A 19,200-nucleotide genomic window follows, 5' to 3' on the forward strand; every position below is an offset into this window, starting at 1 on the left:
AACCTCTCATAGTAACCATGAATCGACTCTTTAGCCTCTTGGGCAGTTCGATCAATCTTCTGCCAATCCACATTTTTCGCGGCAATCTTCGTCTTCAAATGCTCAATCACCTTATAGTACAAGCTCATTACCATAGGTGATGGTGCACCCGTATCCCTGTCTCTCTCTGGTTCACTTGTCGGCCAACCTACAGCCCTTTTGCACTCTTCCCACAAATCTGCCGGAACCACAATCTCAAAGAGGGTGTTCAGGTCTTCCCAAAGACATTTTGCAAGCTTCACAAACCTATCAGTCTGTTGATACCATTCAATCGGTTTCTCTCTCAGTTTGGGAAAATCATCCGTAAAGGACTGAATGTCGCTTCTGTGCCAAGGTACATGTATTAATTTTCCCCCTGCTGTCTCCCTCATTGGTAACATGGCTATTGCATCACTACTCTGTGGTCTTTTCTCCTTCTGCTCTGGGACACTGTCTTTCTTCTTTTCCTTTTTCCTTGCCCACCTGCTTTCCCATTTGTCTAAGCACCTCCACACTTGTGCACTCTGCAGCAATTCTCTAAGGTGCGTTTTCATGCCTGCTGACCTCATGTGTTCAAAATCTGTGGTCCCGAAATCCAATCTATAACTCCTGCTCAAGTGTTTTGTCTTGTCTATCTCAACCCCATTTTTGTCAGCTATTTCTTGCAACCTTCTATGTACCTTGTTCACTTCTCTTGTAATCCTGGGACATAGATACCTCAGCTCTTCTTCAGAGTAGGACTCTAACCTATTCACACCCATAGTCCCTTCCACCAATTCTTCTGCTTCCATGTTCAACCTTACCCTATTCAGATAGTCTTCTCCCTTCCCACTGGCTGAGCTTTGTGTGGAATTCAGACTGTTGAACCACTGTGTCAGCTGTTGCGCATTCAACTCCATCAGTGTAGCATTCACATCGACTGCCCTTGATGGTTGCGGCAACTTTTCAGTGTTCGATGATAGCGGTATCATCAGTGGGGGACTCGACCTTACCACTGTTGACTGAGCACATATGGGACTAAGCTCCATCAAGGACCCAGATCCAATTGGCTGAGCCGCTATCGGAGTTGTCTCTGGAGTGTTTTCTATGCACCTCCTTTCCGTCCCACTCTGCACCACTAATCCTTGACCGCTCATACCTGAGTTAGGCTGGGTGTACAACGGTACCGGTGGACCTACAGTAATGGGTAGGGATATCGCATCTGGGTTCTGTCCATTCCCCAGGTTCTGAGGCATGTTCATTCCCACACTATGGGTCATCATTGCCGGCATGCCCATCTGACTTCCCGTCATCTGAGCATGTGCTGTTCCCCCCTGCATCTGCTTTTGAGGCATCAAAAACTGGGTTGATTCAGCTTGTACCAATGTTGGGTTGTGACCATTCTGTACTCCCACTACGGTTGGGTCTAGAATCATTCCCGTACTGTTGTCACTGCTGTAGTACCTTGGGACCTGCGGCTGATAATTTTCTGCTGTTTTCAATATGGGCACATCTGGATATATTCTCCTAACCTGCGGTATCTGCGGGGTGAACAGTAAACTCGGGTCCTTAGATCCCGATGGCGCTTCTGAATTCGGCGATTCATTATTCTGTACTGGTGCCGGAGGGGCAGAACTGGTACTTGGACCGTGTCCACTCTCTGCATAAGGTGGTGGACGGTCGTTCAGCAATTGCATGATGAACTCCTCATCATCTGACTCGTCTTCTCTATTTTTGGAACACCTCCTGTCTGTCTTACAGGTAGCCTTCTTGCCTGTCGCCTCTTCTTCCTTAGTAATTGCGGGAAACAATTTTATCCCCTGCAATATATCTGACCTCCACACCTTCTGTGAATTATCCCACCTAGCGTCCGCTAGTGTCTTTTCTACCTTTCTTATCCTGGTCTCAAACTTCTTTTGCTGTTGCTGTCTAGCCATTAGTTCCCAAATCGCTAGAGCCTCAAACTGTGCTGGCCTTGGAGGTACCTTCATGTCGTACATTGCGAATCTCAAATTCTCTAGGATCCTTATATTGAATGTCCCATGGATCGGGAACGCTACGCTCCCATGTTTCTCTGTCAGCTTGTGCCATTGCTTTAGCCAAAGACACGGAGCTACCCCCTTTTCCTCCATTACAATGTAAGCTGGTGTACCTTCGGGTGGCGTCTCCTCTCCTATGCTCGCTTTAATGTAAGACTCCCCCTTCATCGCACTCTTTAATGCTTTAAAAAATTTCATTTTCTCGTCTTTTATTTCACAAAATTTGTAATCAATAGGTGACTTTAATTCCCGGAATACTCTTCGCTTGCCTTTCCCCTTCCAATCGAGCCCCACGGACTGCGTCCAATCCGTGCGCGACCCTTCTCACCAACCAACCTATCCCAGCGCGGCTCCTAGTGACGTCACACTCACACACACTGCGGCTGACAAAGCCTCGCGGCTAGTCCTCCTTCACTCAGCTCCTCTCGTAACAACTTCTAGGATGTATCGCGAGCAACCAAAATAATAATAAAACAGATCTGTCGGTTTACTACAGGAAGGGTAACACAATCGCTTCAGGACCTTAGGGATTTTTCACTAGCCTCGGCAGTTATTCCATCTTTCTCGGTCCCCACTTTCGCAAGCAAATCTGACCCGCAGACTCTGCTCTCAACTTGTCAGTGATCTATTCTAGTGCACTTAGAATTTGTCAAAGCCCGAAGTCGAAGTTTCTTTCACTCCCTTAACACACGTACCGACTCGCTGACCACGCCCGATCAACCTACTAAACCGACCAGACCACAACATAAAACAAGTGTCTCATACACTTTTCAACATACTCCGGAGTCTCTTGACCTCGCAGGGCCCGTCTCAACAACAACAACCACGTGGACCTTTTTCTGCACAAAGCGCCACATGCACATGAAGTTCGACGACTTCCCTACTCTCACACTCGGAGTCGCACCTCCGCTATTCTCTATGAAGTTCGACGACTTCCCTACTCCTACACTCGGAGTCGCACCTCCGCTATTCTCTAAAATCCTCGCAACCTTTTCACACAATCTGCGGCAATAAGCTGTGAAAGCGCAAAATCCTAACTTCACTCATACCGTCACTAGTACCGCCAACGCCGATTTCACACCTCCATTCTCTCCATTCGCAAGCTCCGAGATCCCGGGAAAGTCGCGGGGGACTTAGCCCATCATCATTCTCTCAATCTGTTTTACCCAAGAAAAATCTAATTCAAACTTCTCGAGTGGGGTCCCAAAGGGCGAAACCGTTAATTCAACACCATATACCTCTCGAATGGGGTCCCAAAGGGCGTAACCGTTAATTCGACACCATGTACCTCTCGAATGGGGTCCCAAAGGCCGTCCTCTGCTACTATCTACTGATAGAGCGTTCCGACCTAATAATTTACCTGTATCTGGACGCTCTTAGGTCGATGAATCTTTTGACCAAGTGGGGCTCTCTTCACCCGAGAGAAATCAATTTAATCAAATCAATAATCAATAGCGAACATAAGCAATACCTTGATCAACATAACACTTCACAATTAATCCAGAATACATTTCGGCGAACCATGACCTTTCGGTCATGAATAACCACACCAGTTTATTCAAAGTTAATGCATTTATTTCCCTATATTAACAAAGCTAGCACAATGTAAATGTGTCTCAACACCAAATGATATATGTAAATGAACATTAATAGCTGTCCATAACGGCGAAAAAGATGCAATCTATGAAGCATTTGAATAACAATACCTTCGATGATAGCAACGCAAACCACTAAAACTATAATCTGTAATGGGCTAATTGCATACATTGGTCAGCATAACAAGATCTCAAATTGCATCGTGCCACAAATGAATCCTCATCTAACCTCAAATTAGCATCTGCATGTGGGATTTCATGCAAAAACAATTTTGCAACATTAATTTGGAAAACTCCTAACTAGGGCTCTTATCAAAAATCAGCAGTTGGTTACCTAAAAAGAAAACACAATGCAATTTTACATATTTCCTTTCATATTTACCAAATTCAATCAGCATTCAAGGAAGTCTTCGTCTCACAGGTACCGGTTTCGATCAGCATGGGACGGGGCAAAGGGGCAGGGTGGACGGGGCAATTGCCTCACAGCGGCAAGATAAAAGGACAACTACTACTTCATGCAAAGGGACGAATCAAAGTTAAAGTCTCTAGGGCGAGAATTTCTTAAAGTCTCTTTCTCTCGACTAGAGAAAGCATCAAAGTTTCTTTCAAAATGGCGTCGCAGCAAGATGGGCCATAATAGCTGCAATGTCCTGCAAAATGGCGGGTAATGGCTGCAATGTCTCGTAATGGCTGGTAACGGCAATAATGGCTGGCAATAGCTGGTAGCGAATAATGGCTACTTTCTCCTTGTGCACCTGGTTTAAATAGACAACAGTTCAAATCCAGTAGGGTCTTCCATTGGAGGGTTCATAGGTTGGCTTCAAATTGTCCAATCAAAAACTAACGTTCACAAGCTTCTACCTAGGCATACATTATCCTTGGAGTCGGGAACGTAAGTTGCAACATATTTTACCAATTAACTCACTTTCAGAGCTTCCATTGTCTGCACCTGCAGATTGACCTTGGAGCAAAGAAGAAGATGCCAGGCTGGCACGAAACCTTAAAGATAAGCATGTGAACGATCTCACTGGAAAAGTACAGCTTCAAGCAAGAATACACGTTTATTAGCACGTTGGAAAAACACGAGCATCTAAACCGTGAGACAAGGCAACTAGGCCGAAGCCTCCACTAAAGTTATGCTAAGCTAAACATTTCTAACAAGCAAATCATGGCACACGTTCACGATTATGTCAGACTAGTACAATTCTAATACATCACGTTATATAAAGCACGCTTATAAATGTTGGCGAACTACTCTGAGGGCACATTTGTCCCCGTACAATCTTTATTACTTCGGTTAAAGTCACACTTGATTATTGCAGTACTACGTTTATGCGCTAATAAATGTAAAACCTTCATTTCTGCGTCATCATGTGTTAACCTCTATAACAGACCAGGTTCCCCTAGTCAAACTACGAAGTTTGTTAAGTGCTCTTGTGGCAGATGTAATTCCCTCACACTTTGTCATTATAGCTGGAGAGCTTAATGTGTCCTTAGAGCCTAACTCTCTTTTCTCAGAGACTTAGGCCCATATTTTTACTTTTTGACGCACAACTGCGCCAACGCAGTTGTGCGTAAAAAAAATTCACGCCGGCTAACGCCATTCCAAAGCGCCATGCGGGCGCCTTATTTATTGAATGACGTTAGCTGGCGCAGCTGACTGGTGTGCGTCAAAAAAAATGACTCACACCAAGCAGCGCCGGCGTAGGGGAAAATGGAGCTTGGGCGTCAAAAAATGGGGCAAGTCAGGTCTGAGGCAAAATTTTGGCCTCAACCCGATTTGCGCCATTTTTTTTTACGCCCAACCCCCATTGAAATGACTCCTGTCCCCCTGGGCATGGTCATTGGGCATAGTGGCATGTAGGGGGGCACAAATCAGGCCCCCCATGCCACAAAAAAAAAAAAAAATACTTACCTGAACTTACCTTAACTTCCCTGGGATGGGTCCCTCCATCCTTGGGTGTCCTCCTGGGGTGGGCAAGGGTGGCAAGGGGTGTCCCTGGGGGCATGGGAGGGCACCTCTGGGCTCCTTCTGAGCCCACAGATCCCTTAACGCCTGCCCTGACCAGGCCTTAAAAAATGACGCAAACGCGGCTGGATGTCATTTTTAAAGGCCCGCCCACTCCTGTGCGTCATTTTTGCACGGGAGTTTAAATAAGGCGCAAATGCCTTAGAGTCATTTTTACCGTGGAAACGCCTACCCTGCGTCTCATTAACACAAGGCAGGTGTCCACGCTAAAAAATGACGCAAACTCCAAGATCTTTGGCGCTAGACGGGTCTAGCGTCAAAGTGTAAATATGGAGTTAGCTTTGCGTCGGATTTGCGTAAAAAAAAAATAACGCAAATCCGGCGCAGAGTATAAATATGCCCCTTAATGCTGACGCACGACCTACAGCCAAAAAACGGGAGCCTCCCCTCAGATACCCCAGCAAATCCTACTTTCTTTATAGGGAGCTATATCAGCCTCATCGATTACTTGCTTATAGATGTAAGGTTCTGGCAGGAGATTAAGGACCTCAGGATGGGAGTGCATGGTAGAGTGGGAGTGGTGGTTTACTGGCAATGGGGACAATCGACGAGAGCAAGCGTTCATGCCTTCCTTAGTATTGGCAAGCAACCAATATATCTTAAAATTGGAAATGCTTTGGAACTCAGGTGCTCTAGTAGCTAGAATTCACTATTTTCCAGCCAATTACCAGCCCTAACATCTAACACATATGCCCCAAACCAGATCATGGCAAAACATGCTGAGCTGTTTGCTTCTATGAACGCTTTATTTATCAGAGATGAGAAAGGAAGCAAACCGTTGAAAGCAGTAAAATGTAAAAAGGCCAAGTGTAAACTCCTAGAAGCAACAAGACAAAAGGATAGACCAATGATAATCTTGGCGAGGTGCGAGTCTGCTGTTGCAATAAAGACTAAAAAGGCACAGTGGGAGAAGGCGTTGTTACCAGCAGCTAAGGAAAACAACGCTAAGCGGTTTTGGTCCTTGGTTTCCCAGATGGGCAAAATGTGAGTTCCAGACCCGATTGTCACATTTCTGTCGACAACTGAACTCTCCACTTCACCAAACTTTATAGAATGGAGTCCGCTTTTTCAATTCGCTTAGAGAGCTTAAATGAGTGTGACATTGCACAGGCGGGAGCGATTACTCCCTTTACCATGAGGGAGACTGAGACAGCCATTATGGCTGAAAAATTGGGAAAGGAGTCTGGGCTAGATGGGATACCGTCTGACCTGTTCAAATCTGCCCTGAAGCTCTGGGACCCCTATATAAACTGTGTGTTAAAAGCCATATTGGAGGGTAGCAATTTCTCCCGTTCCTAGAAGGGTGCAATATTTGTACCCATTTACAAAAAAGGGGACAAGTCGGTCCCAGGTAATCACAGACCGATTAGTCTGCTAGAAAACTTGCAGTAAATATTCCCCCACCAAGACTTGGGTAGGCTCAGGGATTGGATAGAGGAAAATTATGTCTTAAGTCATTTGCAGGCAGGCTTTAGGCAGAAGACAGGCACAGTAGACCACATCTTCCAGATTCTCACAATTAAGTGGAAAATGGTAGATCTGGACGGTGGGAGATTGTTTATTGCCTTTGTAGATCTTAAGTCCGCCTTCGACTTAGTCCCTAACATAAATTATGTAAGATTTTGGGTAAAACTGGAGCTCCTGGGCCTCTGTTAAGACTGATTCTGGAATTGTATTCCAAGAGTTTTGCCAGAATAAGGTGGGGATTAGATGGGAACTAACGGAAGAGCTTCCCATACAGAAATGAGTTAGACAGGGCTGCGTGTTGCCCCCCACACTTTTCTACTTTTAATAAATGCCTGCATATCTTACTTATATGACTGTGAAAACGATGCCCACAAATTGGGTGGGTCAAAGACACTGTGGGGGTGATTCTAAGCTTGGCGGGTGGCGGTAGCCGCCAGAAGACCGTACCGCGGTCAAAAGACCGCGGCGGTCATTCTGGGTTTCCCACTGGGCTGGCGGGCGACCGCCGAAAGTCCGCCCGCCAGCCCAGCGGGAAACACCCTTCCCACGAGGACGCCGGCTCAGAATGTAGCCGGCGGAGTGGGAAGGTGCGACGGGTGCAGTTGCACCCGTCGCGAATTTCAGTGTCTGCAAAGCAGACACTGAAATTCTTTGTGGGGCCCTCTTACGGGGGCCCCTGCAGTGCCCATGCCATTGGCATGGGCACTGCAGGGGCCCCCAGGGGCCCCGCGGCACCCCCTACCGCCATCCTGTTCCTGGCGGGAGACCCGCCAGGAACAGGATGGCGGTAGGGGGTGTCAGAATCCCCATGGCGGCGGAGCGCGCTCCGCCGCCATGGAGGATTCTCAAGGGCAGCGGGAAGTCAGCGGTACACCGCCGACTTTCCGTTTCTGGCCGCAGCTGAACCGCCGCGGTCAGAATGCCCAGTGGTGCACCGCCAGCCTGTTGGCGGTGCTACTGCGGTCATTCGCCCTGGCGGTTTTTACCACCAGGGTTAGAATGACCACCTGTGTTTATTGTTTGCTGATGACACTTCACTACTATAGCAAACAGCCTCCGGATTATCTAGGCTCCTGGAGAAATTCTCTGGGTTCTTGAGGGATCATGGTCTACAAATAAATACTACCAAAACCAAATATATGGTTTTTGGTGACACAAAGCACATAGTGAAGAAAACCATATTGTCAGATAGTGAAATTCTCTGAAGAATATCAGCGTTGACTACTTGGGAGTCAGATTAGAGAATTCTCACAAATGGACAGCCCAACTGTTAAGGTGTACCATGTCCCTAAGACAAAAGGTAGGGTTTGTTTTAAGATTTGCTGGTAGATTCTCCAGTTTTTCCATCACGTCAGCAATAGAAATATATAAGAGCCAAGTTAGAGGCTTAGTCTTGTACAGTGCTGAGCAATGGGGCCATGGCACGTTGCATGACATAGTAAGAGCAGAGAACCTTTTCTTGAAGGCTCTGTTAAAGATTCCCTCAAGCTCACATAGGCTGCCTATCCGAATGGACTTTTATCTGTATTCCATTGCAGACACAGCTGCCCTGAGGCCCTTCAGTATTGGATCAGGATTTGGTCTACTGTTATCTTAGAACCATATAGGATATGGCTAAAAGTGCTTCTAGGTGCCCTACAAGTTGAAAACATTGTGTGGTATAGTTATGTATAAAGTAGTCTTTTTAAACTGGGGCTGGGCTCCTATTGGTTAGACCCTTGCACCTTCCAAAAAATGCCCTACAGAGCCTGAAGGATGCATATTGGGTGAGTGTGCAAATGGCAGAATTAGCATCAGCTCTATCTGGCAGCGTGACGGATAGTTTTTTGTCAGTCAAGTGTTATTATGAATTTGAGCATTACCTAGACATTATTGCGTGATCCTACTTCTAAATGAAAGCAAACTGTCAGTCTAACAGCCCGATGGGATGCAAGACCAAAGAAAATAGCAGTGATGTCCTATTCCATTGTCCTGCGTATAACAAGCAGAGGGCCTGCTGGATTAGACCACTCTGCAACACTCTGGGCATTAGGGGTCGTCACTCGGCCCTCAGGATCTGCAGAACAAGCACTCATGGGACTGTGGTTTTTAGTAGTGATGGCACAGTAGAGCAAGATCCTTAAGTACTAACGAATACTTTTTACTAGAGGCCCCAAATTGTGTTTTTAAATCATATTCTCGCTATTTTAATCACATGTGTGTATATTTACATTTTACAAAGTTTTAAACGACCACGTGGAGTGGGATAATGTCTGCTATTATATTTTAACTTTTGGCGATTTTTTTACTCTGTTTTTAAACCTACCTTTTATGATTCTTTGAATCGAAATAAAGGATTTCACTTTGGACTTTGGAGTCCGCTAAAGTGCATTTGAAAATTTAAAACTTAAAATGTGCATGTACTCATTTCTAGCTGACATGAGAATTGTTCGTTAGTTGGTGTTCAAGAAGTACAATTCAATATTTGACAGCTTAGCTTTATTTTGCTGACCAGGAAATCCACGGGTTTGAGGTTTATGATGCATTTAGAATGCAACATAAAACTAGTGGTTTTGATTTGATAACATTGCAAATGTATTTATAAAAAATTGCATTCATTATGAATTTCATGAAGTTTGCAACATTTTAAAGCAAAGAGCTAATGAAAGAAATTTCAGTTAAAAGTGGCTTTGCAGGAAATAAATCACTTTTAACAGACGAATCTTCTTTGAAAAACATGTTGAGAGGAAATTTTAGGGAAACAGCTTTTGATTTCATTATATTGAAGCATAGGCAAAGATGGGAAACTCAAAAGTGCTTGCAAACTAAATGAAATGCACAGGAAGTAATGCTAAAACTTTGCTTATTAGGTCAGATGACGGACAGAAACTTAGGGCCTCATAATGACTATGGAGGTACGAGAGCTGGACTGCCAACATGGCGGTGCGGAGGCGGCCTCCCATCCAGCAGGATCCCTACCACTGTATTACAAACTCCCCGCTGGGCTGGCCGGTGGAAACAATGTGGCAACATTGGCTTCAGTTCTCAGGGAGAGCTGAGGCTAACGCCACTGCACTGTTGGTGCCCCCAGCACACTCGGAATGTGCCCCGTCTGCCATGGCAGACAGTGCATATTCTGAGTGTGCTGACAGGGTGGCCTCTGCACTGCCCACAACTCTGCTTTCTCTGCGTTTTTTCTGGCCATTTCAAATGGTGCCAAGGTTATTAGCAACACACAAAATGCTTTTCCTGTGGAGACTAGTTCCCAACTATAACTACTTACTGGCAACCACCAGTAGGTAATAGATATTTATACATATGTCTACAGATATACACATATATATTTATATCTATATATCTTAATTTACATATAAGATATAAGACATACATATATTTATGTAAAAGATCATGCTGGTAATGTCTGAATTACTTCTTGCAAGAATTAGGTAATGGAGAGAAAGAACCGTGGGGACAGTGTAGGTCTCAGAATTATGGTCTGATTTATATCTTGGCGGTAATAGTCCCACCATCGACTTTTTCACTGAAAAGGTGTCCACCGCTGTGGCTGTTCGCCCGCCGTATTTAAATGTTGGTGATCCCATTGACAAAAGCCTGCATTCGAACTCCCTTCTCTGCCAAGAAACACCATCTGCGTCGACAGCGGGAGACGGAAAAGTGAATGCCGACGGGACCTCAGTCACCCTTTCTGTCGTGCAGGTTTGGATGTGCCTTATCTCCAAGAAAAAAATGGTGGTCCAATCTCCATGTCCGAGTTGCATGATTGGTGGGGAAAGGGACACAAACTAATCTCTTTTCCCCATTCTACACTCATCTTCGACTGGACAACACCTACCATCATGTTCTAAAACAGGTTCACCGATGACGCAGCTTGGCGGTGTGACTGCCAAGGTCTAAATCAGGAACTGTGGCTATCATTATGAATTTATTGGTCTTTTTCAAAGACCGCCGAAGCCGCTGCAGCAAGCAGACCGCCAGTGCTATATTAGGAGCCATAGGAGGACTTATGCCCATTTATGGACGGAAGTCTGACTCCGAAGAGGCCTTTGCACCGCCAGCACCACCACGGCAGCACGATGCCACCCGCCGTATTATGAGCCGTAATACACCTTAGAAGAGTCTTGCTGGCATGGTGCTGCTGGCGGTGCAAAACTGCCCGTATCCATCCCCTCCCAGACACCCAGCTCGCCGGAAAAGGTAAGGTGATCGCCTGAAAGAGTGGGGGAAGTTTTGGGTGCATGTGTGTGGTGTGTGCGTGTATGTGTACAAATGGGGGCCTATGAGTGCATGTTTATGAGTGAGTGAGTGGGGGTGTCTGTGTGCAAGTGTGTGGATGAGGGCTGCATGTGTGAGTGCGGGTGTGTAAAATGATGTGTGCAGTTGGGGTGGTGTTTGTGGGTGCATGTATGTGGTGCCGGTGAATGTCTGTGTGTGTGAGTGTGTGAGTGCTAGTATGCGGAGGAGGGAGGGGGTGTAGTGAGAGTGTGAGTATGCGGGAGGGTATATTATGAGTGATAGTATGTGGGGGTGGGTTTTGAATGCGTTCGTGTATGCCATTGAATGTGAATGTTTTTGTGTGTGTGTGTGTGTGTGTGTGCACGTGAATGGGGAGTTCATGTGCGCATTTGCATGGGTGTGCCTTAGTGTGTGTCAGTGCATGAATGTGTGTTTGAGTGTGAGTGTGTGTCTCCGAGTGAATGGGAATGTATGTAGTGAGTGCGTGGGTTAGTGGGTTGTGTGTTTGTAAGAGTGTGGATGTGTGTGGGTGCATGTGTGTGGATGTGCGGGGGTGCATGTGCCGTCAACAGGAATGGGGATTCCTGTCACCGGGTGCATTTCTGCCAGGGTTTTTATGGTGGGGTGACCACCACGGAAAGCTTGAAGGTCTGCAGCCTAGAAATCAAGCTGGCAGGCTGAGGCCTGTCGCCGGGTTGGTGCGACCGCACCGGCAGGCCAGGCGGCGTTGTGGAGGTTTGGCTTCTGCAAAACTTCACAACTTGTGATGTTGCGGTCTTTACTGCAGGGTCTACTGTGGTAAGACCGCCACATCGAGGCTGGTGGTCTGATGACTGCCAGCCTCGTAATGAGGGCCTATGAATGGATTCAGTTGTCTTTGTCATCTGTGTGACAATTACTCATAATGCTGAAAAGCTGAAACTAATAATGTTTGCAGAAATGTTACACACATTTTACAATATGTATTTGGCCTAAATTTAGCAGGGATTAGTCAATGAAATTGTGACACTTTTGCTTAACATTATCTGAAAGATAGTTTCATGTTGTTTTTTTGTAGATTAGGCTCTGTTCAACGAATCTGACAAATCAGAATATACTTGAATGAGAATGTATGTTTTAAAGATGGAGTTGTGGCCATTTTTATTATCAAAGCTCTTAACTGCACCCAAATAAGATGCATACAAAATCATCACATCATTGTTTTTATACACATAATTCATCCAGCTTTTATCTTTTGGTTTCAGTGAGCTTAGTTTTCCCTATTTGCTAATTGGAATCCCCATGGTGGAAATTACAGCCCTACTGGTAATTACTGGTCTAGCTGTGCTTTTCAGTGAAAAAAAAGAGAAAACAAAAGAAAACATAAGTGTTTGTCAATGAACAAGCAGCATTTGCTCTAAAAGGAGAACCCTGCATGAAGCTTCTTCGTGTGCCTGCATCAGCTCTGACTGCTGAATGAATGCATTAGAGCGAGTAATTTGAGAAATTAAAAGCGGTATGTGTTGACAGCCTGACAGGACCACAGTAGTGCAGATGAAGAAACATAAACGCAAAGCTGTAATCAGTAGATGGACAGCTGCAATACAGGCAAGGGGTTATCTATTAAGAAACTTGTATCTGTATGTGTGTGGTGTTTCAGTAGAGCAAATCTACCCAAAAGGCAGAGGGGTGCTTCACAGGGTCAAAAACAAGCCTTAACTCAACAATTGCTAAGAGAGGCAGCTAGGTTGTAGATGTTCAGTGCATTATACTGTTCTTTAATGATGTGAGTTTTCAATTTAACTAAATAAAAGAATTGGGGGGCTACATACGGGGATGTTGTTCCAGAACCTGGACAGATTGGGCCTTATTACAACCCTGGTGATCTTAAGACCACCAGGGCTGCGGTGGCGGTCAGACTGCATTAGGACCATGGCGGTCTGGCGGTCCTGGCAAAGGGGTTGGCAGTGCTGCCGGTCCTAATCCTCCAGGGCAGCGCTGCAGGCAGTGCTGCCCTGAGGATTACAAATCCCCTCTCTGCCAGCGATTACATGGTATGTAGCACCATCATCTAAAGCCTGGCGGAGATGGGGTGCAAGGGCCCCCCTGACCTGCTCCTTTGCAATTTACGCACTACAGCATTGCCGCCGACTCTTTTATGAGACGACATCAATGTTGCAGGCTGTTACTCGCTGGGCCAGCGGGCGGAAACTCTTAATGGGGCTCGCGTTAAGGGGAGTTTGACGGATGTCCCCCATAGATAGGAAACAACTGCTGTCTTGGTTTTTTATTTTTTACACTTTTTATACTTGATAGTGTGCGGTCTGATGGTGTGCTGGCATCCGGTGTGACGAAAGCCACCAGAGATGGTAAATTATTATTCTAGTAAAGGAGGGTTTCTGGTTTTGATAGCTTTGTAAATGATGCAGCTGGTTTTGAAGTCTTTGAGCTTGATTTCATGGGCAAGTAGCAGAGTTCAGGTGAGAGACAGATGTTGAATGGTTCAACGCAACTCATGGTGATGGGTTTGTGAATTCAAGCACAGAACTGAAGTATCTCTGGGAGAAGAAGAGTATACATTTGGGGTCTCTAGTGGCAAGAAAACTTCCCCTACCAAAGCCTATCCCATAGAACTTTGTTGGGATTAGTGAGAATGTAAATTAGGGCAAAAATGCTTGGGATAAAAGAGAAAAAGAAAAGGAAAATCTGAGGCGAGACAGAGAGATGTGAGAAAGAGCGACTAGCCATTTCAGGGGTTAATTTTAGGACTGAGTGGACAGTTGTAGTCCATCCCTACTAGCACTTAGGCAACATTGTAAAATGGTTTATTAGTAAGAGCAGATAAGTACCTACACTTACTAATAAGGCCAAAATCAAAAATAAGGCCCAGTCATGATCTCAACAACTTAATCCTAGCTCAACCCTTGGTAGCTTTGCCCACAAGCAGTAAGGCTTAGTTTTAGGAGACAGGTGTGTAAAGCATTTAATATCAACAAAATAATAATTATGCAAAACACAGCACACAATAAAAATCCAACATCAATCAATAAAAAGAGGAAATCTTTAAGATGACACAAAAAAAATAAAAAAATCCAATGTAGGGAAAATGAGATATGAATTTTTAAAGGATAAATAAAACAAAATGTGATTAAAAGCAAAAAGCACCAACCGTGGCTATCTGGTCGCGCTGCACCGGGTCAAAGTCAAAGTTTCAGTCCAATTGTGATGGAGCCCAAGTCAGGTCTTGGTCAAAATGTTACCTTTGGACATAGGACTATATGTAGGAGAGTTTGGCTTTGCATACATTCCACCATATGGGGCAAGGTTACATGTATCTAACAAACAAGAACCATTGGTTTTTTTTTAAATAAGAGAAATTTAAAGTACAGAAAAATGTTCTGCAAAAATTCTCACAATATGGGGCATTTTTCTGCACTTTAAATTTCTCCCATTTGAAGAACTGGCTGTAAGTTTCAGTTCTACATATAGCACAGTGGCTACTGGAAGCAAGATGACTGTTGTTTGCAAATGTGACACTTTGAAATGAGAGAAAATTAAAATGAAGGGTTAAGTTAATCCTTAAGGTAACTTTTCATTTTCCTCCACTTAAATGCATTCAGAAACATCATTTTGCTCTCACACTCCAATATTGAGTTGGCAAGTATTTTTATTTAAGAGTTAAATACCTCAGTGCTTCAGCTATTCACCTCTTTGCCCCAGCCCCAGTCCCAGCCTGGGTCATAAATCTGACTGAGCACTGATCACTTTCAGGCAATACTATTTGCAGCCTGATGATAATGATGTAAACATAAAGCAATCTTCTCTTTACTTTAAAAGAAAAATGTGACCCTGTGCTTTTTAAAAATAAATTTAAGACTATGCGCTTCTTTGAAGGTGCCTGGGAGCTATTGGTAGCTCGGGATCAACTGGTTGGAAACAACTGCACTAGATTTTGTGCCAAATGTGTTGTAAGTCCCAAAACAGAATGGCATATAGTCATTTTTCTCATAGGTGGTGGGATTCTTATCTGGGACAAATATGAAATTCATTCCAACACTGTTGAACTGCTGGTCATATACTTTTTTGTACAGGTCTCCATGAATCTCTGGAGGAATTGTTTTTGAGGTTTCAAACTTCCTTCTGGTACCCAAGCAACCATAAGAATAAAGTTATAAGGTCACCATCATTGCAGGGGATAGTTGTTATAGACCCTCATGGAGATAGGCAGAGGCCAATGGCAAAGTTCAGTCCAGGACTAGTTGGCATTGCTCAGCTGACTATTTTCAGGGTAATGACCTCCTGCTTCTTGCTGTGTCCATGTAGCCGCACAGGTTCCTGACAGAATATCATGGAAAACAATATTGACCCATCGGAATATAACCAAAATAATATTGATCACAAAAATATCTTCATCCTACACGTAAACAAAAATAACACAAATATGGATGACAAAAATATTGCTGTCAGGGCCTCACCGTCATTCCAGCGATTCAGAAGAGAACTAAAGATCTGAATGTTCAAATGATCTTACCTCCACGCTCCAGCACCTCGAGACCCTCACAGGTGATTTGCCATGCTCATTAAATGTTCGTTTAATTGATTGTTGAATGCCCAAATATCGAAATGCAAAATATTGTCTGCTATTTAAATGTACACACAATAGCAAAAATATTTAAATACGCAATACTATAATATTTCTAAAAATAAGGACAAAATATTTCGTAATTGTAAGTTAAATATATAAGAGAATAACAATGAATATATTACACAAAAATAATACATTAAAATAATAAACATAAGGTTATATATTCACATATATAACCATAAATATTCATCATAATTTACAATTAAAAACATAGCTGTTTTAGAAAACAAATTGTATTATAATAAAATAAATATTGCAGCATACATCAATAATATATCAAATAAATGCAGCATTCAATATATATTAATAATCCACAAATCCAACAAATAAACATGTTGAAAAGTAAAACAGAAACACTGATTAGCTTCCACCAAAAAAGCTAGTAATGAAAAAATAAACACAAAAGTAGTCAATAAAATGTACCATAAAATTAAATTAACCAATACAAATATAAACATAATTAAGTGAACAATATAAAAAGAACTCACATTAAATGAACTACAATATGATATGACATAATATTAAAATCTGAACATACATCACTAAAGTCTCTACTTTCTTATTTATATTAATCCTTATTTGTTTAGAAACAGTTAAGCAGAGACAAAGCATACTTCACACTGAATAATCCAACTTCACACTTGGGTAGACCTGGACAATTGTGCTAATAATGCAGGTAAAATAAGCACTGTCATAACTGGCAGGAGATTCAGCTCCACTATGAACCAAATCTGTATCTTTACTATATAAATGAAACAACCCAGCCAAATAATCCAAATCATCAAACGGATGGAAATCATGTGCAACTTGAAAACAATAGCACATTTGTAAATATAACATATTAAACTTGTGAAAAATGTACAAATAATGACCGTAAACAAAATATATTTTAATACAATAATTAATAATTTGAAATGCATGGTACTTTCAGACAGAATAGCATAAAGAGCCAAATGTATTACATCCTAGAAAGGCAAACAATTGTTTTTGCTTATGGGATACACATACAGCCAGGAATACTCAAGCAACTAGGATGTGAATTTGAAATGTATTATATATTATGCAGACGCTTGTCATGGCGGCTACAAATGAAAAGCAATTGTTAGAGAACTCACCCACACAAGGCATATACTTCAGGACTTAAAAGAGGCAAGCACTAGATATCAAGGGGCTCATTTACAAGCCTCTTGCTGCACCCTAGCATTTTTTTTTACTGCTACAGCAGCGCTACAGCGGTGCACCAGTTTTTAAAGCCTTGCACCACATCATAGCTGCACCAGGTGTAATGTTTGCAAGCTGATGTTCCCTCGCAAAAAGGGCTGCAGAAGTGGCACAGTAAAATCGACAGGATTTTGCTGCCCTATTCTGCTCTGTCACAGCGTCATTGTTTTAACATCTGCTCAGGGCAGGCATTAAAGTGACACTGTGCTGTATTCAATGATGCCTCCCCTAGCATTGCTGGAGTAGCATCAAAGTTTTGGAGTGGGAGGAGTATCAACATTTTGGAGCGGGGGCTAAGTTTGGCAAAGCAACTGCATTCTCTAGACTGCATGGTGGATTTGGTTGCTTTGACTACAACTTTATGTCATTGGGTACCCGGATGTTCAAACAGTATTTTTATCTGATGTATACGGATAAGTAAAACAAATGGTTAAAAGGAAGGCTGTTGATGGGGGGTCGAGAGCTTCAAAAGCCCAGAAACCTCTAATTTTGGCAGGGGAAAACTGTGTAATAGGTAGGACTGTTAATTTTATTTTAGAATGTGCAGATATTATCAATTTTAACCCTCATCTGAGCAGTACAATTACTAATCCCACCTCAGTTGAGCCTCAAAGCATCTCCCTCAAATGTTTTAAAAACCCTACTGTTGTGTCTGCATCCCCTCTTATGGGGAAATGCTAAAGGTCCCCCCCACCACTAGCCCCGAGAATTCCCCAGCTGTACAGGTCATGGATGAAATTGAGTGTTGCAATTGTTATTCTGTGCTTTCTTTAGAAGATGCTCCGATAGAGAGGCCTCAAGTTATAAAGTTTAGGTTGTCTTACTCAGGGATTTTTTTAATGTAGCATAGTTTGATTGGGAAGCCGAGGAATCAGGTCAAGCCACTCCTCAAGATGGTGGGGAACCTTGATGGTATTGAGTCAACCTGCCTGGGGCAATGGGAGTTGAGAGTGCGGGATCCTCCATTATAAGCTGGGATATTAATTCTTTGTACTCCACAGCTCCCACAAAGCAGCCACCACTGTTCAATTCTATCCAACCTCCTCATACTTCCCCTCTTCCTTGTCACTAAACATGCATTAATGTAGGGCAGGTGGGTTCTCAAGACAGCATTCCTAGGGTTGGTTTGCTGGTGAGGCTGCAAGTGCAGGCCCAGGGTGGGGGAGGGTATAAATGAGCCCGTTCAATCTCCCTGCTGAGTGATCCTGCATGTTATTTACCAGAGGGACGCTTCATAATGGTTTCTATACCCCTAGAAAGGCAGGGAAAATCCAGACCATGGATTACCTTATGCAGATCCCCAAGCTGACCCCAGGAACCAGGGAAGATAAGAATTAATTGATTAATAAAGTCACTCACAGTTTTCAAGTGGTCAGGCACTGCTACTCGATTATCAGGAGTGACATAGTAAGTGCAAAACGGATATCTTACCCCGATGAATTGTATGATAGGGCGAGAGTCTCTTTTTTACATCAAGAACTGGCCATTGACGCCGAACCACTTCTTGAGCAAATACTGACATATTGATTAAATACCACACCCGACTTCTTTCCTGGGACGATCAAATATGGGGTTGTTGAGAAGAGGGCAGGGAAGGGAGCAGGACTAGCATGGACTCTCCTTGACTGAGTACTGTGGATCCTCCATACTGTGTCCAGGGTACAAGGTTACCTAGGGAGGACTTGCAAATGCATGCAATAACACCACAAACATAGTTTAGTTCCTTCCATAAGGCCAAGGAAATCCTCCTGGTTTTTAACTGTGAATGTTCATCAGTACAGGAGTCCCAACAAGCGAATAGTTGTTAGCATGCTAGAATGGAGGAGAATTTATGATGATGGTACAAACTCCAAATCCTAAAAAGAAGCCAATACGCCTCACCAGTCACTGATAAAAACTGCATCCTCAAATGCAGCTGGGGTTTCTAAGATGTTATGTGCTGGAATGGGGCCAGTCATTTCCCTATTTTAGGAGATGTGGTGCTTACCCCCTTTC

The sequence above is a fragment of the Pleurodeles waltl genome, chromosome 3_1 (assembly GCF_031143425.1).
Source record: "Pleurodeles waltl isolate 20211129_DDA chromosome 3_1, aPleWal1.hap1.20221129, whole genome shotgun sequence".
NCBI classification, from domain to species: domain Eukaryota; kingdom Metazoa; phylum Chordata; class Amphibia; order Caudata; family Salamandridae; genus Pleurodeles; species Pleurodeles waltl.